A 17,565-nucleotide genomic window follows, 5' to 3' on the forward strand; every position below is an offset into this window, starting at 1 on the left:
CATACTTTCACAAGAACCTAAAATGAAGGAGTGTTGGACTTTTAATGTTCTCACACTTTCACAATAACCTAAAAGGCTTCAGAGTTCGTATTTTAAAGCTGTCACACTTTCACAATAACCTAAAAGTCAGGAGTGTTCGACTTTTAATGTTCTCACACTTTCATAATAACCTTAAAGGAAGGAGAGTTCGACTATCAATATTCTCACACTTTCACAATAACCTAAAAGGCTGGAGAGTTCGTATTTTGAAGCTGTCACACTTTCACAATAACCAAAATGTCAGGAGTGTTCGACTTTTAATGTTCTCACACTTTCACAATAACCTAAAAGGCTGGAGAGTTCGTATTTTAAAGCTGTCACACTTCAACAATAACCTAAAGGGCAGGAGTGTTGGACTTTTAATGTTCTCATTCTTTCACAATAACCTAAAAGGTATGAGTGTTGGACTTTTATTGTTCTCGTGCACTCAAAAAGAACTAGAATTTTATCTAGTCAACAACTTACTTGTAATTACAGTAGAATATTTCCTTCCTGAGTTTCGTAGTCTTCCTGGAGATGGGAATTTTAAATATTGCCCAGGATAAATCCCATCTTCTTGACAGTGTATTCAGCATCTGAAAAAGGGAATTGATTAAGATTCTTATATTTTTATCTATCACTACATTCAATTATTCAATACAAATTACAATTAGAGAGAGAGAGAGAGAGAGAGAGAGAGAGAGAGAGAGAGAGAGAGAGAGAGAGAGAGAGAGAGAGAGAGAGAGAGAGAATAATTTGTTACAGCTTTAGTAATTAACAGATTATCACTTAGAAATGAAAAAAGGAAAAATACATCAGGAAGCAAATTTTCCAAAAAAATACAAGATATTTTTCAATTTACTCAACTAATGCCGTGGGAAATGTTGAATGCCTTGGAATGTATATTATGTTATGAAATGAATTATGAAAGGTCTTGTAGCGAGTAAGGTTCCACTGCAGTATTGAACCAGAAATCTATCCCTTAAAGTAAGGTAAATATACTTGAGTCGAAGTACACAACCATTAACTTCCATTTTAGCAAGATGCAATCATATTACATACTTTTTCTCCATATTAAATCCTTGATTATGGGTCAGATATTGCTCTCCCCTTTTATCAATTTATCAAAAAAACTTGATTTTATGCTGAATAAGAACCCATGGACCCAAAAGACGACAATAAACTATGTTTCAATGGCAGAGGCAAGGGGCAGCGAGAATGCCTTAGATATTTACCATATATACATATCATCAGTGCCAAAAGCTCCCTCTCCACCAAACTATGTCAGGTAGGGTCAGGCAATGCTTGCTTGTGGCTTAACAGTTAGACCTACACGCTCCCCTAACCACCCATCCTTTGCTTACAAGGATGGTAAGATTAGTAAGATGTGTACTTTTGAATTCTATTACTAAACATTTACGAATTTAAATTGACATTACTGTATGGTGTTACAGCTTATATTCTGTAGTTGTGGGACCAATGATATACGAACAATTCTATGTCGTTTCATATCACATTGTTTGATATGGACATTATAAAAACCGTTTCAGTGTACATTGCCAAATTGTTACGTCACGTTAATATAACCTTTAACACCACTACCTCGTCCAGGATTAAAAGTCTGTCATTAACCTTGTATGTTTACTCGACAAAAACACTGGCTCTTTATAATCACCCTCAGATAGATCCATATTTTTTTTTCTTTTTATTACTGAAAATCAACTAAAAAGTCATCCACTTAGAAAATACCTTTACGTTAGTTAAACCTTTTTATAATAGGGTTTGTTAAAGGTTGATTTTCAATAAACAGGAAAAATACATTATCACACACGACCACAAAATTAGTAAAATCCTTCCATTGAATATGAAAACTTAAATTAGTTAAACTATCGATATAGTAACAAGTGAGTTACAGTCACACCTTCAAACCTAGTTCCCTAAACCACAAAGTATTAAGGCATTAATGGACTTTCAAAAGTCCTGTGGATTAGTGGAACAGATTTGATTCACCAAAATATCATCTAACGGGAATTTCCCCACATGAAACTACTTATGAAATCAACCATTACCTTTATAATCAAACAAAGACTTCACGATTTAATATCACTTAATAAGGCTTCGTATCTTCAGATTAAAGACAGCTTCTTCCCACTCGCTAACAACTTGTGGACCGTCTTTGTAACCACGAACAAATCTGCAGGAAAAACAATTTTGTCAGACTGGTCGAAATACAAACAAGGACAGTGTTACGTCATAATTAATGAGGTGATTATGCATATTAAGTGTTTTTTACGGGTTTATTTCTCACCCTCCATCAGACACTAAAAGTCTGTGCAGGTGGGCCTTGGTGTGTGAAAATAATTTCTTTCAAGTTAATATTTTGCTCTGTATTTTATCAGGTATTTCGCTAGCATTTGTATGCAGGTTTTGGATTATTATTATTATTATTATTATTATTATTATTATTATTATTATTGCTATTGCTATTGTTATTATTGTTATTATCATTATTATCATTATTATCATTATCATTATTATTATTATTATTATTATTATTATTATTATTATTATTATTATTATTATTATTATCATTGCTATTGCTATTATTATTATTATTATTATTATTATTATTATTATTATTATTATTATTATTATTATTATTATTATTATTATTAGCTAAGCTAAGCTACAACCCTTGTTTGAAAAGCTGGATGCTATAAGCCCAAAGGCTCCAAAAGGGAAAATATCGCAGAGAGAAGAGGAAATAAGGAAATAAACAAACCACATGAGAAGTAATTAACAAAATAAAATACTTTAAGAACAGTAACATCAAAATAAATATTGCATATATAAACTACTAAAACTTCAAAAAACAAAAGGAAGAGAAGCAACATATAATAGTGTGCCCAAGTGTGCCCTCAAGCAAGAGAACTCTAAAACACTAAGAACGTTCGCCTTACTTCCTGATAAGACACAAGTTACTTGCAATACACTGTTTATTACTCTAAAAGGACTCTTGCACAAGGCAGAACTTTACACTATTAGGATGGATTTAAAGAAAATAAAAAGGCATCCATAATTTCTCAAGACATTTCCTGCTCTAATTTCAACTGAATTTCCTAGAGATGTCTTGGTGACTAAACGGTGTCTTAAAGTCTAAACTAGACATTTTATTCCTAATAAAATTGTGTTTAAGTACTTGTGCTGATATAAAACTTTAACTTAAATCTATAAACAATTTATATCTGAGGGCTCACTCCATGGTTGCTGTGAAAACCAGAATGTTTTAAAGGTTTGGTTGCATGTTGCCTTTAGAGAGAGAGAGAGAGAGAGAGAGAGAGAGAGAGAGAGAGAGAGAGAGAGAGTCTAGTACGTATGGACGTATGTATCATATCCAAACTATATAAGGATGCCTTTAGTTTACTTTTTACGTAAAGATGAGATCATTCAAACAATGAAAATTGTGGATTCTTCTGATTACTCTGATCGAAATAGTTTCCATAGTTTATGTTCGAGAATAGTTAAAAGGAAATTGACGTTGAATTCATATAAAAAATATTTTAATCCCAATAACAATGAAACATTTTGCTGCTTATACGAGATGTTAATGTAAAGTTTTAATGAACTCAGAACATCGAGAATTTGTTAATCACGTTGCAAAAAAACACCGAAAATCAAGAATCCTCAATTTAAAAAGAGTCACCCTTAAAATTGCTGAATTTACTAACAGGATATTCGTTAAACAATCGAAATAAAATGCCGTGGATTAGGGCAAGCTTATATTCAAAAGAGCTGAAGAGAGAGAGAGAGAGAGAGAGAGAGAGAGAGAGAGAGAGAGAGAGAGAGAGAGATTCTGAATGTAATAAGTGGCCATGGCCGATAATGCGGGCTGTCAAACTAGGCCGAGGGCACCAAAGAAAGAATTTTGAACCAACTCATTTATTTAACAAAAGCCACAGAACTTTCCGAATGTTGAATATCCTAAGGGAACTGTTAACCGAGGCAATAAGGAGATGTTTAAAACAAATAACTGTATAATTATCAAGGTTTGTGTGCACTCGCTTACAAATGAATGACTGTGAAAGTAAACTGAATATCTATTAGGACAAAGGATTTATTTTGTGTATTGGTAAAATAATGAATAGGCCTACTATTGTTAAATATATACGCTGCGTATGATGAGCTGTTCACTGACTGATATGATCTATATGTTAACTTATATGCTTCAATAACTATCGTACACCTATTATTATTATTATTATTACTAGCCAAGCTACAAACCTTGTTGGAAAAGCAAGTTTCAATAAGCCGAAGGGATCCAATAAGGAAAAATAGCCCAGTGAGGAAAGGAAATAAGGAAATAAATAAATTATGAGAACAAATTACCAATACATCATTCTAAAAACAGTAACAACGTCAAAACAGATATGTCATATATAAACTACAAAAAGACATACGTCAGCCTGTTCAACATAAGAACATTTGCTCCAACTTTGAACATTTGAAGTTCTACTGATTCAACCACCCGATTAGGAAGATCATTCCGCAACCTATCACCTAAAATTCCCGGATCCTTCTTAGAATTTTGCAAGTTGTGTGGCTGTTGTATATTGCCTGGCCCTTGCGGCCAAGCACAGGCTCTTGCATTCATGCAACCCTTAGGATTTTCAAATTAAAAATATGCATAAATTAGACGAATCTTGCGGCGACATCACCACCACCAACAGCTTGAAAATTTAAAAAATGTAATAAAAATTCTTATCAATGTGTCTAGTTTTAGAAGGAAATGTCTAATTAAAAAACCATTATTTTAAATTCCCTATAATTATTTTTTCCAATTTCAAAAGGAAATATCGGATTAAAAACCATTAACTACATTTTGAATGAATTTGAGCAACGAAGATACGCCCTTCTAAATCCATCGCTGGCGTTAACGGAAAATTTAGGCCTATAGATAAGTATTTGACATGGTAATATTGAAATTCATTCCTTCATTAACAATTGCTGTCAAATCAATTATTATGTTTCTACTTGGAACTCAAAACAACACTTACAGTATGATACATAAAGTCACTTGGAAAATCTCGTATAAAAACCATGAAAAGATTCGAAACTTGCCACGCCTTAAAACCGGTATTGGCAAAGGCCAAAATGAAATATCTTTCGCCAATTTAAGACCTTCGTAAGAAAGTATCTGGTTATTTCAATTATCTATTGTTTCAATTGATTAATTATCCGCGAGAAAATAAAGAAATTAAACCTGGAAAGTGACTTCTTACCTTTTCCCTTAATTTTTCACACCACTAGTTAAAAGACAAGACCTCTTCCTCCCGTGTCTATGGTGGACTGCATTTTCTACAGCTGTGACCTGTCAGAAACATCCCTAGACAGGCCTTGAAAAATCCCTAGGACAGAAGTATCTTCTTCTAGCATTTTTTAATACTTTGCTTTCTTTATAATGCAATAAATATACCGCTGCTTCTTTTATAATTGTAATATATTCTATATTTACTTTTAATAATGGTATTTATGAAACCACTAACACCAAGATCTAGATTTTTATTAAGATGACGAACTTACTTCTGTTTTTATTTTAATATTTGCTCTGAAATATATATTAATGTAATCATAATCATATTGGGTGTCATATACAAGCAATACTTAGCAAAACACAAGCAATTCAAGTCTTGAAAACTAAATTTTCACATTGCTGATTTTAGGTTACGTAAAGAAACGACCTTCCACTCGATGTCAAGAATAGCAAAAATGTGGCAGCTTTCAAGAAAAACCTGAAGACTTATCTTTTTAGAAAGAGTTATAATAGTGACCTGAAAACTATTAAGCCTGAATACAAATGCTAGCGAAATAACTGATAAGATACAGAGCAAAATATTAACTGGAAAGAAATTATTTTCACACACCAAGGCCTGCCTGAACAGACCTTTAGTGTCTGATGGAGGGTGAGAAATAAACCCGTAAAAGTAAAAGTAAGTAAGTAAATATCTCACGTTGAATATTTACCTATGTAGAAAAATATCTCTAAATTATAAGGACCATAGGTGATTTTTATATGCTAAAGTTAAATTTCATTAACAATTTTCATCTATATGGGAGTTAATCAGATATCCCTATTTTGAGCCTCAAGTTCTCTGACTGCTAAAATGTCCCTATTTGGGGGACAAATCCCTAGAATTGGTAGAGAAGGTGAAAGATTTGCTTCAGCCAATCAAAGACTTCCACTATACTCTTCGTTTCTATGGTTCTCTTCATTAGATAGAAACATCAAATTTATGATAGGATATATATTGGTAATTCTCAGATACACAAATTAAATAACAATAAACTTCAAATAGAGATAAATATAAACACAATTTAGTATTTAATAGCTATTTACGCCTGAAGCATATACGCAAGCTGTTTTGTTACCAAAAATTTCCATCTTGAACGTAGCCACTTGATCCTTTACTATTCCTTTACTATATTTTAGAAAATGAAAACAATCGGATCTTTCTGAGCAAAGATTTTTTTTTTTTTTTTTTGAGGGAACCCATAGTATTTAAACAGCCATTCATACCTGATTTAAAAATTCATCTTAATCGTGTATTTTACCATATTTTATGAATTGATATTAATAATTTCAAGAAGAAACTGAAGACTTTCTCTTTTCTGAGTGTGATAATGTGGATTTGACAATTAACATACAATACTCAAAATACCTCAGAATGTATACGACAAACTGATGTAGTAGCTCATGTAGGGCTCAGGGTTTCCTTGCTTGATATGACCAGGAAAACAGCCCTCAAAGTAAAATAAAGTAAAGTAATACTGGTAGGAATACTATCTTACTTAACTTATGCAGACTGACGCAGAAAGCCTCGGTTAGATGTCGCCAGTCGTGTCTATCTTGAGTTTTTAAATCAATATTTCTCCATTCATCATCTCCTACTTCACGCTTCTTAGTCCTCAGCCATGTAGGCCTGGGGTTTCCAACTCTTCTAGTGCCTTGTGGAACCCAGTTGAAAGTTTGGTGAACTAATCTCTCATGGGAAGTGCGAAAAGCATGTTCAAACCATCTCCATCTACCCCTCACCATGATCTCATCCATATATGGCACTCGAGTAATCTCTCTTATAGTTTCATTTCTAATCCTGTCCTGCCATTTAACTCCCAATATCCTTCTGAGGGCTTTATTCTCAAATCTACTAAACCTGTTGGAGATTGTTTCATTGCCATTGTTTATACTAATTTATAAACATTATACTAGCTGTAGTACTCATACTATGGTGTAAAACCATAACGGTTTAGTGTTAGTAGGAATTTACCTGAAATAATAATAAAAGACTACTTTATCAAAAGGGATATGTGAATTGAATACCTCTTCAGTAGCATGACTTTAATTACTGGTGAGAAATTAGATTTACTCTCTTGTCATTCCACAACAAACTAAAGGGGCACTCACTAGAATGCAGATCTCCGACATGGCAGCTTATTTCTAGAACCTTTGCTCGATCTTGACCTTGACCTTTGACCTTAACATTTATTAGTTGGCGTGGATTTTCAGACACTAAGAATATGAACCAAGTCTGAAGTCTCTGTGACAACGATGTCCAAACTTATGGCTGATTACCTAAAGTGAATTGGACATTTTACTTGACTGTGACCTTGACCTTTGACCTTGACCTTAAAAAATTGGTAATTTCCAGATTTTTACAGAACAGTTAATCGATGCAAGTTTCATTACTCTACAATTGAAATTGTGGCCAGGAAGCTGTTCACAAACAAACCACATACAGGGGCTAAAACATAACCTCCTTCCAACTTGTTTGGCAGAGGTAATTATTAACTTCTATATTTACTTGTTTACTTGTTTTGGGTTTAAATACAACCCTCCACTGAAGTCCAGTGAACTACTTCTCGGGCGGGTCCATATCAATCATCTAACGAAACATTTTCATTATAACTTATACAATTCATTGATTGTAGCATCTTCCAAATCATATGATCTTGTGAAAAGTAATGTCTTTAGTTTCTTCTTAAATTCAATTGCTCCCTTTAGGTCCTTCATTTCAGTTGGCAGTTTATTATAATGTCTAGGCGCACAGTAGCTAAAAGCCCTTTCACCAAATTTACTATTTGAGCTATCTAAGCGATAACCGAGCCTATGTGAGCTACCTAAAAACCAGTTAAGCTTTCACTGAAAACATACATCCTGTCGTAAGATGGCCTTTTATTTAAGGATGGCACAATTGCTAATGGTACAGCTCTTGCGGCCTTGAGTAAGAAGTCTGATTCAGTGTCACTATTGTCCATTTCTTTTATCGAGGCAGATTTGCACCGACTCGCAGCGGGGCCCTTTTAACTCGGAAAATTTTCCTGATCGCTGATTGGTTAGAATTATCTCGTCCAACCAATCAGCGATCAGGAAACTTTTCCGAGCTAAAAGGGCACCGCTGCGAGTCGGTGCAAATCTGCATCGCTAAAAGAAAGGGACTGTAGATATCCAACAATGTACGCTGATATACTTCAATCGCATTTTCTGTTACACCGAAAGATTGAATGCGTTACCACATATAATTCAGTAGAAATTTATTGACTATTAAAAGTATTAACCATGAATTTCTAATCAAAGACATACGATTATATTCTTAAATAACTTGACCAATAACACGAATGATTCTCCTGTTCTATAGAGATCTTGAATAGTAGAAATTATAATTTCAATGAATTATTCAGTTGAAAGATCTTTGGCTGCAATAAAATATTCAGTTCTGCATAGCACAACAATTGTCACAAATTTATTTTTATGTAAAACACAAATTATGGTTATTTTACTATACTTTAATAGATGTTTTCCTGGTCCTATCACACAAGGAAATCCTACGCACTACAGATCCTACAAGATCTGATTGTTGTATATGTTTTTAGATAGCTAAAGTTTCACCCAGCGTATCCCATGTTAATAGTCAAATCCACATTATCAAAGCACTTTGGAAACAAGGAAGTCTTTAGTTTCTTCTTTAAAGCTTTGACATCTTCAGTCTTTCGGATGTCTAGTGGGAGCTTGTTATATATTTTTGAGGTCTAGAATCTACAGACGACATACGTCTATTATTTTTTCACCTTTTGGAGATAAACAATATTTATTGTTGAGACACGCATTTACCAATCGTCTTTTCATACCATAATACTAGATGGATTAGAATCATTAACGTATTGCAAACAAAACTGATATTACTCTCAACTAAATACTGTAAAAGGTATATCAAATATCGACAAAACAATAATCTATCTTGAAAGAAAACAGCAGGATATTCGCATCTGTGTCAACTAAAGCAGAAGCACATTCACGAGAACTTCAAGAAAAAATAGTTTGAAATACCTTTCTTCTTTACAGAAGCACTAGATAAATACCACGTCCTCCTACCGAGGTATCTACAGTACGTGTTTACTGAATCTTTTGTAGCTATCAATACTACAGTATGTCTCAACCAGTCAGAGGCCTCAACCAAACCCGGTGTTTTATGTGTTTTCAGCCAGTATTTTAGCTAGTACTTTAGCCGGAAGCTCAGTAAACCCTACTAATATTGACTGGCTGGACTAAATAGTTTTTTAAAAGACGTTAGTATACCGATTATTCGTTATCTAATAGAGTTAGAAGCATAAATAAAGTGCCGGAGTCCTATTTACATTAGTTTATGCCTTTTTAACAATAGAAAATGTATCAGCTTCTATTCAGAGAAAACGTTTCTATGTGTGACTACAATAATTTATTTGCCTCAGAAAACTCATTTCAAAATTTCTTATTTCGTGGATACAGAAGCAAATTTAGTGGAATAGTGACTAAAAATATATCAAAATATGTTCATAAAGCTATAAAGGATATATGATAAATAATTAATGGATAATGGATCTATAGCATTAAAATCGAGCTTAATTTCACAAAGGATCTTTGAATAAATTCTAAATGAACTCGCATCGAGACGTTCCAGAGAGGTTAAACGGCCATTGAAATGAATCTAAGTGGGTGTATTTTTGTAGAGGGCTATAAAATAGCATAGGTTATTTGTCTCTCAATCCCATTCAGGTAACCACAGTAATTCATATTGATATATCTTGAAGAAAATTAACGATTGTAACAATTATCAATGTTTCATACATTTTTTTTCTCTCGCAAAGGTTAGATTCTACAAGATTCAGCTCTTACGGTCTATCTGTTGAAATAGCCATTCAGTTACAGTATCAAGCAAAATTGTTAAGCTGGACGGGAAGATCGAAATAAGTTCGGAAATCGGCAAAGTAGATAATCATAAATTGTGTGCTGCAACGGGGCCAGATACTCACATCACTACCACCTCTTGCTGGAGTGAGAGCTTTGCCTTTGTCTCCAGAATACCTTGATTTTAGTTAAAAAACTAAACAGGATCTTTATATTTCCTTTATCATGGCTACTTTCATGATATAAAGTGCAAAGCTGTTCATTATATCACACGACACTGTCCTATTGCAAACTAGTAACTTACTTTTAAAGTTTACAGTATCAAAACTGATTAGATAGATCGTTCATACTAGAAAAACGATAGCTTTGATTCATTTCACATTATTATAGCTTAATTTATCTTAATACAAGATTACCCTCGGATCTGAACACAACCAAGTAGTGTTGTGAAAGCTGGTTTACGTTGTGTCCTGCAGACAAATAATTGGCCTGTAAACTTACACATTTGGTGGTCAAAGCCATGAATTGTCAGCGTTTATCAGTTAAAGAAACTGACTTGTTTAGCGACGCTGCATATCACAAGACCAGCCCCTAAGCTTGCTACTTATCAAACGAATGAGCCTGAACTAATCTGGTAGAATAGTATTTTTATCTTATTAACTTGCATAGGGATTTGCTACTTATGAAGGACGACATTTGTCCAGCACAACAACATGGCTCGTACGAGACGCAAGAAAACAGCCTATTATTACTGCTATGTGAACCAAGATGAACCCGGCATAGCAGAGAAAGATATAATGTAAGGAAAGGATTCAAAGAAGAGGATGCTTAGGAAGTCGTGACAATAGGACCGGAGTTTACACATGGACCAGAAGTGAATGTACTGTAATGGGAATAAATTACATAACTTTGATAAAACTAGATACATCATCATCAGATGATCGTTCAGCACCTGGCATTTCCTCATTGCTGTCATATTCAAAATAAATGACCATAATGCGTCGTCACCAGTTCAAAAATGACTATGCCTGGAAACACCATACTGTGTGCATTAATATTAGTTTCCTGTTCCTGATTTTTTTTTTTTTTTACAATAATTTCACGCACTTTTTTTTTTCCTGATTTTACACAAGAGTTAATGTATGTTTTAACCTCCACTCTGTTCACGTTCACACTAATTTGCTCATTCATATATAATGATTGCAGCAAGTGCTTCAGTCTCTCGACACGAATTTTCATAAATCAAATGATTGTTGTTGAAACTACGATCAACATTTGACTTTCGAGCACAAGGTTCCTCGGACATGACAACGGTTGATAGTGGGACACGAGAAGCTACAGGTCATGTGTACTGCCTTACTATAGGCTACCATTTCATGATTGATTGCCTGGCCCTCATAGCCAGGCACAGGCTCTTTATCACTTTACAGCCATTATATCATTTCAAAAGTCTCCCAGCACCTATATACCATGACTCCTCCCCACCCGTGACGAGCTAAAAGTCAATAATATATACTTAGAAAAACATTGAAAGATAATTGATTCTCGCAATTTCTCTAATTATGACGCCACCCCAAGCCGTTTTTGTATAGCAGGACCCAGAGGCAATACGTCAAATATGCCAGGCGCTAGTACCTTACCTCTAGTTCATTTCGGAAACTACCGTACAAATTTATTGTAGATTACCTTTCAGTGCGTGTCTTTGCCTCTCAACACCATACCACAAATCGAGGGGTGGGAGGACGCCCTTCTGGAAAATCCCCCACCCTGTTTAAAACTGTAAAACCCATCGAAAAGTACACTAAGCTTTGCTGGTGGTTTACGCCCATCCATAAGTAACTCAACACAGTTGCATAAATTTTTAATCTATGCAACAGTCATGAAACCTCTGAAATATGACAAGTTTCAGCCATCTTCCCATTAGCTTTTATACATAAATCTTATTACACAGCACCAAGATTAAAGTTTAAAGACTTACAATCGTTACCGTTCTATACTGGCGCCCACACCTCACTACATTGACAGTACTCTACCGACTACTTAATCCTTACACACCATCAAACTAAACTTCTGTGGCAGAGCCTGCAGTCTGCAAAGGTCACAGTATGCAGATATAGATCGACCTTATGAACGTGGTATAAGGTATGTCAGAATAGTTATATTTCCCAAACAGTGGGGAAAATTCTCCCCCACTTTCTCAAAATTATATTTTAGGGAAAGAACTAATTTGAAATTATGTACCACAAAATTTGTCTCCTTGAATGTTCAAGGTAAAGCTTAGCCAGTATGTTTAAAGCTTACACTTCATATTTTCCTTCAATCTTTGAATAAATTTCCCAAAAGGATAAGTAAATACACTAGCAACTTCCAAACACCGGAGTTTAGTTTAATCTTGAGCAACCAAGTCGTAAGTTTATCAAGTCTAAAATTAACAATGAAATTACAAACAATTCGATTCGAAAATATTTTTTTCTTGAAACTCACTTTATAAAGTTCGAATATGCATATAGACAGAATTAGACTTTTCCTAAAGTAGACAAATGCCACACATTAAAATGTCCATAACCTTCATGTACCAAACAAACTTCACAATATATTAATAATAGCTTTTACTTAAAACCAACGAACAGTTGGGGCATGTCTCCCTTAAAGTAGAATATATAAAAACTTTCAATAATTCATTGCTTTAGATCTGAACTTTAATTTACAGTTTCAACTGTAAAAACAATATTGAAAAGAGTCAAGACAGATCCATACAGATTTTTAACTTCAGTATTGTGAAGACTTGTTGAAAATAGAAATACATGAAATTGCACAACTTTGTAAAACTTAAAAATTTAGTATTGAGAAAATTATGCAGATCTATAAAATCTTTTATTAGACAGCATTGAAACATTACTCAGATTAGAAAAGAATATGGCATTACAGTTAGACAAGTAACTTTTTCAATCTTAAGTAAAAGAAAATTAAATTAAACCAGTAACATTCGCTACACTTCCAAATTTACAATGTTTTGAAAATTTCATAGATTCAACTTTGGCTCTAGCAAAAAATTTTAAGCGAAACCAATTCTAATTTAAAAGCACAAATAAAACAGATTTAAAGCACAAAGTCTGGTCGATTACGGGCCGCCCTGTCCTGGTTGAATCTTCAACCACTAGAAGACCCAGGAATATGGTTGATACGGTCGATCTAGGGCGTCCAGTAGCAAGACCCCATGTCAGCGTACTGTCCTGGTTAAATCTTCAACCATTTGCAGACTCAAATAATTCTCATACAATTCCATAATTGAGAAGCAGTACTTTGAAGCACTTAGTCATTTGCCTGCTCCATTGTGGGTCAAGTGGGTAAAATGTCTTAAGGAATTCACAGAACCGATGTCCATAGTTTGTCTTCAAGGTTGAAAAAATACTTTAGCTCTACAGAATCCTTAATATATAACGTTGACTGGTATGTGGCCAGATGAATAAGTTTAACTATCATACACTGCAATACCAATTACCATCTGGAAGAAAAAATTTATATCAATATTTAGGGAAAATATAAATACAAAGTTTTAATGGTCACTAATTCAAATAAAACTAGCCAACTTTAAACCAAGTAAAGTTATTGCAAGTTATAAGTCATACAAATAGAATAGCTAATTTTAAACCAAGTAAACTTAAAACTATGTTGGATCAAACAAATAAAATTAGCTAACTTTAAATTAATACAAACTTTAAACCGAGTAAACTTATCACTATGTTGGATCATAGTCAAACAAATAAAATTAGCTAACTTTAAATTAATACAAACTTTAAACCAAGTAAACTTATCACTATGTTGGATCATAGTCAAACAAATAAAATTAGCTAACTTTAAAGTAAAATTATTACAAACTACAGCCATAGAAATACAATCAGTCCAAATAAAATCACAAAGTCATACTAGTCAAATATTAAACTAGTTAACCTTTAACTTCGTAAAATCATGAGAATGTTAAGACTTCAAAAAATGTGAATATATTGGATATGTAAAAATGATATGTAAAAAAGGGAGTTTTGGCGAGTTAAGGGAATTCTTACTATTTATTTTGAAATACATTTGCTTGGAAGAGTTGATTTTTTAAATTTGACAGGATTCCTAGTACAGCCAGCGTCAGAAGAGCAGGATTCCTAGTACAGCCAGCGTCAGAAGAGCAGGATTCCTAGTACAGCCAGCGTCAGAAGAGCAGGATTCCTAGTACAGCCAGCGTCAGAAGAGCAGGATTCCTAGTACAGCCAGCGTCAGAAGAGCAGGATTCCTAGTACAGCCAGCGTCAGAAGAGCAGGATTCCTAGTACAGCCAGCGTCAGAAGAGCAGGATTCCTAGTACAGCCAGCGTCAGAAGAGCAGGATTCCTAGTACAGCCAGCGTCAGAAGAGCAGGATTCCTAGTACAGCCAGCGTCAGAAGAGCAGGATTCCTAGTACAGCCAGCGTCAGAAGAGCAGGATTCCTAGTACAGCCAGCGTCAGAAGAGCAGGATTCCTAGTACAGCCAGCGTCAGAAGAGCAGGATTCCTAGTACAGCCAGCGTCAGAAGAGCAGGATTCCTAGTACAGCCAGCGTCAGAAGAGAAGGATTCCTAGTACAGCCAGCGTCTGAAAGGTTTTAACATAATTAGCAATTAATAAAAATCTCTCATTAAGAAATTCTGGTAACCAAAGTAAAGAAAAAAGTTTAAGAGACAGAAGACTAATTTTGAAATCACTTTAAATAAAGAGATCTGTGTTTTTACCAATTTTAAAAAAAAGTCTTACATTCGCTGGTTTATAATTCTCTGCCAATAGAATACAGAATTAAATATTTGCGTGGTGTTACTCAATCTTTTCCATCAGAATTGATTGACAACATTCAGTAACTTTAAAACTTTTACCCAAGATCTCTTACGACTTAGCAATTAAATGTACTAAAACATCAACACTTTATGGTAACGTTCAAAACTTTCTATCTAATTAAATCCCATTAGGTAGACTTATAGGAACTAGAGAATCAAATGAAAAAATAAGTTAATCTATAATGATTAAGAAACTACAAATAAAATTTTACACCAGCTGTTATAAATGCTAATTTTCTAGGATTAAACGAGTCTAGATTTCATATTCCCCCAAAGTTAGTCTCAAAATAATTAAATTTTAAAACATTCTGCTCATAAATTTTAATACTAAGTTTCAGTAAATACTGCTCATGAATGAGAACCAGTCAATTTTTATATGCACAAACTAATTCATTCATTGTCTTCATTGAACACTAATATTGATATGAAATTCTAAAAGAATACTGTTCTTAGCCGTATGTTAGTAAAATGCATGCGACCGCATTTTAGTAAAATGCATGCGACCGCATTTTAGTAAAATGCATGCGACCGCATTTTAGTAAAATGCATGCGACCGCATTTTAGTAAAATGCATGCGACCGCATTTTAGTAAAATGCATGCGACCGCATTTTAGTAAAATGCATGCGACCGCATTTTAGTAAAATGCATGCGACCGCATTTTAGTAAAATGCATGCGACCGCATTTTAGTAAAATGCATGCGACCGCATTTTAGTAAAATGCATGCGACCGCATTTTAGTAAAATGCATGCGACCATAACTTTACCCTACAATATCTTTCACGGGTTTGTGACAGTAATATCACGCTTATACGCCAATATATCCAAAAATAAATCTTGCAACATTTAATCCAGGATCTTTAACTTTTCTACGGCAAACTTAACAGTGTAGGCTACATAAGCAGTAATCAGGAACAAACAGCTTTTAGTAAAACCAGATTTCCAATGGACCCATTTTTACCGTAAAATAAAGTAAATTCATGCGTCCAATACCAATATACGATACCCTATTAACAAAATTCTTATGTTCCATTTAACTGGGAAATTCAATAGATTCAAAATTATTTATTTCCCATTTAAATAAACTTCAGATTAATTCATATAGATGAACAGAAAAGTAATTTAAGAGTCTAGGCGCTATTTGTTTAACAAAATTTACTTAAAAATTGAAATAAGAATTAAACATAAGACTTAAAAAACTTCGAATGTAGACATAATTAAAGTTATGTCGCAATATACGGTAAAGTCTATTCATCAAATTAAGTGTTTGAAAATAACTTTGTAAAAAATTTTACTCCGTAAGAGGCTTTGCTAAACTTTCAATAACTATGAACATTAAAACAATGCAATTGATAGTAAATACTAGTTTCGTAGCTTTGTTGTGCAGGAAATTAAGCTAGCAAGACTGGCCAAACTTTATAGTTAATTGGTGTATCTCTAAACACTGACTTGAAACATTCTAAAACCGACACAGACTATTGCTAAAATCAATCAGATTCTTACTTTTTACTTTTACGGGTTTATTTCTCGCCCTCCATCAGACACTAAAGGTCTGTTCAGGCGGGCCTTGGTGTGAAAATAATTTCTTTCCAGTTAATATTTTGCTCTGTATCTTATCAGTTATTTCGCTAGCATTTGTATTCAGGCTTAATAGTTTTCAGGTCACTATTATAACACTTTCTAAAAACATAAGTCTTCAGGCTTTTCTTGAAAGCTACCACATTTTTTGCTATTCTTGACATCGAGTGGAAGTTCGTTGAAGTGTCTCTGTGCAGCATAACTTAAATTTTGCCCTAAAAGTCTGTAAAAGTCCTGGAATAAATGTTGCCTGGCCGTTTGAAACTGATATAACGACGTAAAGGAGTGATACAAAGGTTACCAACCCGTAAAAGTTAATAATGTAGGATAAAAATTATGGTCACTTGTACTTTACTGAAATACGGCTGAGAACAGTATATTTATACGGAGAACTTCAGATTAAAATTATGGGTTTCTTTATTGCCGTGCAAGCTACAGTAACAAAAAGTAGCCTTTGAAAAAAAGAATAGTAATAAAATCAGTAGTTACACCCATGGCTTAACGATTTGGTTTTAAAGACAAGGACACTTAGTAAATCTTATATTGAAACCACAAAATTATCTAATAAACTTAGCGAAACCTAACTAAACTTCGATTATAAGATTAAAACTTACAAACTTACAAGTTTAGGAAAGCATGGCAATATTTATACACTTTGATGGTTGACCTTAACATTTAACACATTGAAAGTTTCACGAACTTAACTGTCGCAAATGGTCATATTACCTAAGAGCTTATACAATCTCACCGGTTCATGTTGTGTGAAAAGGAGCCTGTAGAATTAGCAATAGACTTGCATAACGTTCACAGATTCACAATCTAATTATCACAGAACTTAACAGGACTTAACACTATAAGAAATCACACTTGACATTTACATGAATACCACTTTTAAGACTAA

The 17,565-nt window shown here is 33.8% G+C and overlaps 1 long non-coding RNA gene across 1 annotated transcript in view; it reads right to left on the bottom strand.

Moving 5' to 3' along the window:
• LOC137644970 (uncharacterized) overlaps positions 1 to 2,214 on the bottom strand; it is a 49,134-nt gene extending 46,920 nt beyond the window's left edge. Inside the window, exons 1-2 of the long non-coding RNA XR_011045246.1 lie at positions 2,088 to 2,214; positions 505 to 614 (exon numbers count right to left, since the gene is read on the bottom strand). This is a non-coding gene — a long non-coding RNA (uncharacterized lncRNA). The remainder of the gene's footprint in view (positions 1 to 504; positions 615 to 2,087) is intronic.
• Between the last annotated feature and the right edge of the window lie 15,351 nt (positions 2,215 to 17,565).

This window comes from Palaemon carinicauda, chromosome 1 (genome assembly GCF_036898095.1).
Source record: "Palaemon carinicauda isolate YSFRI2023 chromosome 1, ASM3689809v2, whole genome shotgun sequence".
Taxonomy (NCBI): domain Eukaryota; kingdom Metazoa; phylum Arthropoda; class Malacostraca; order Decapoda; family Palaemonidae; genus Palaemon; species Palaemon carinicauda.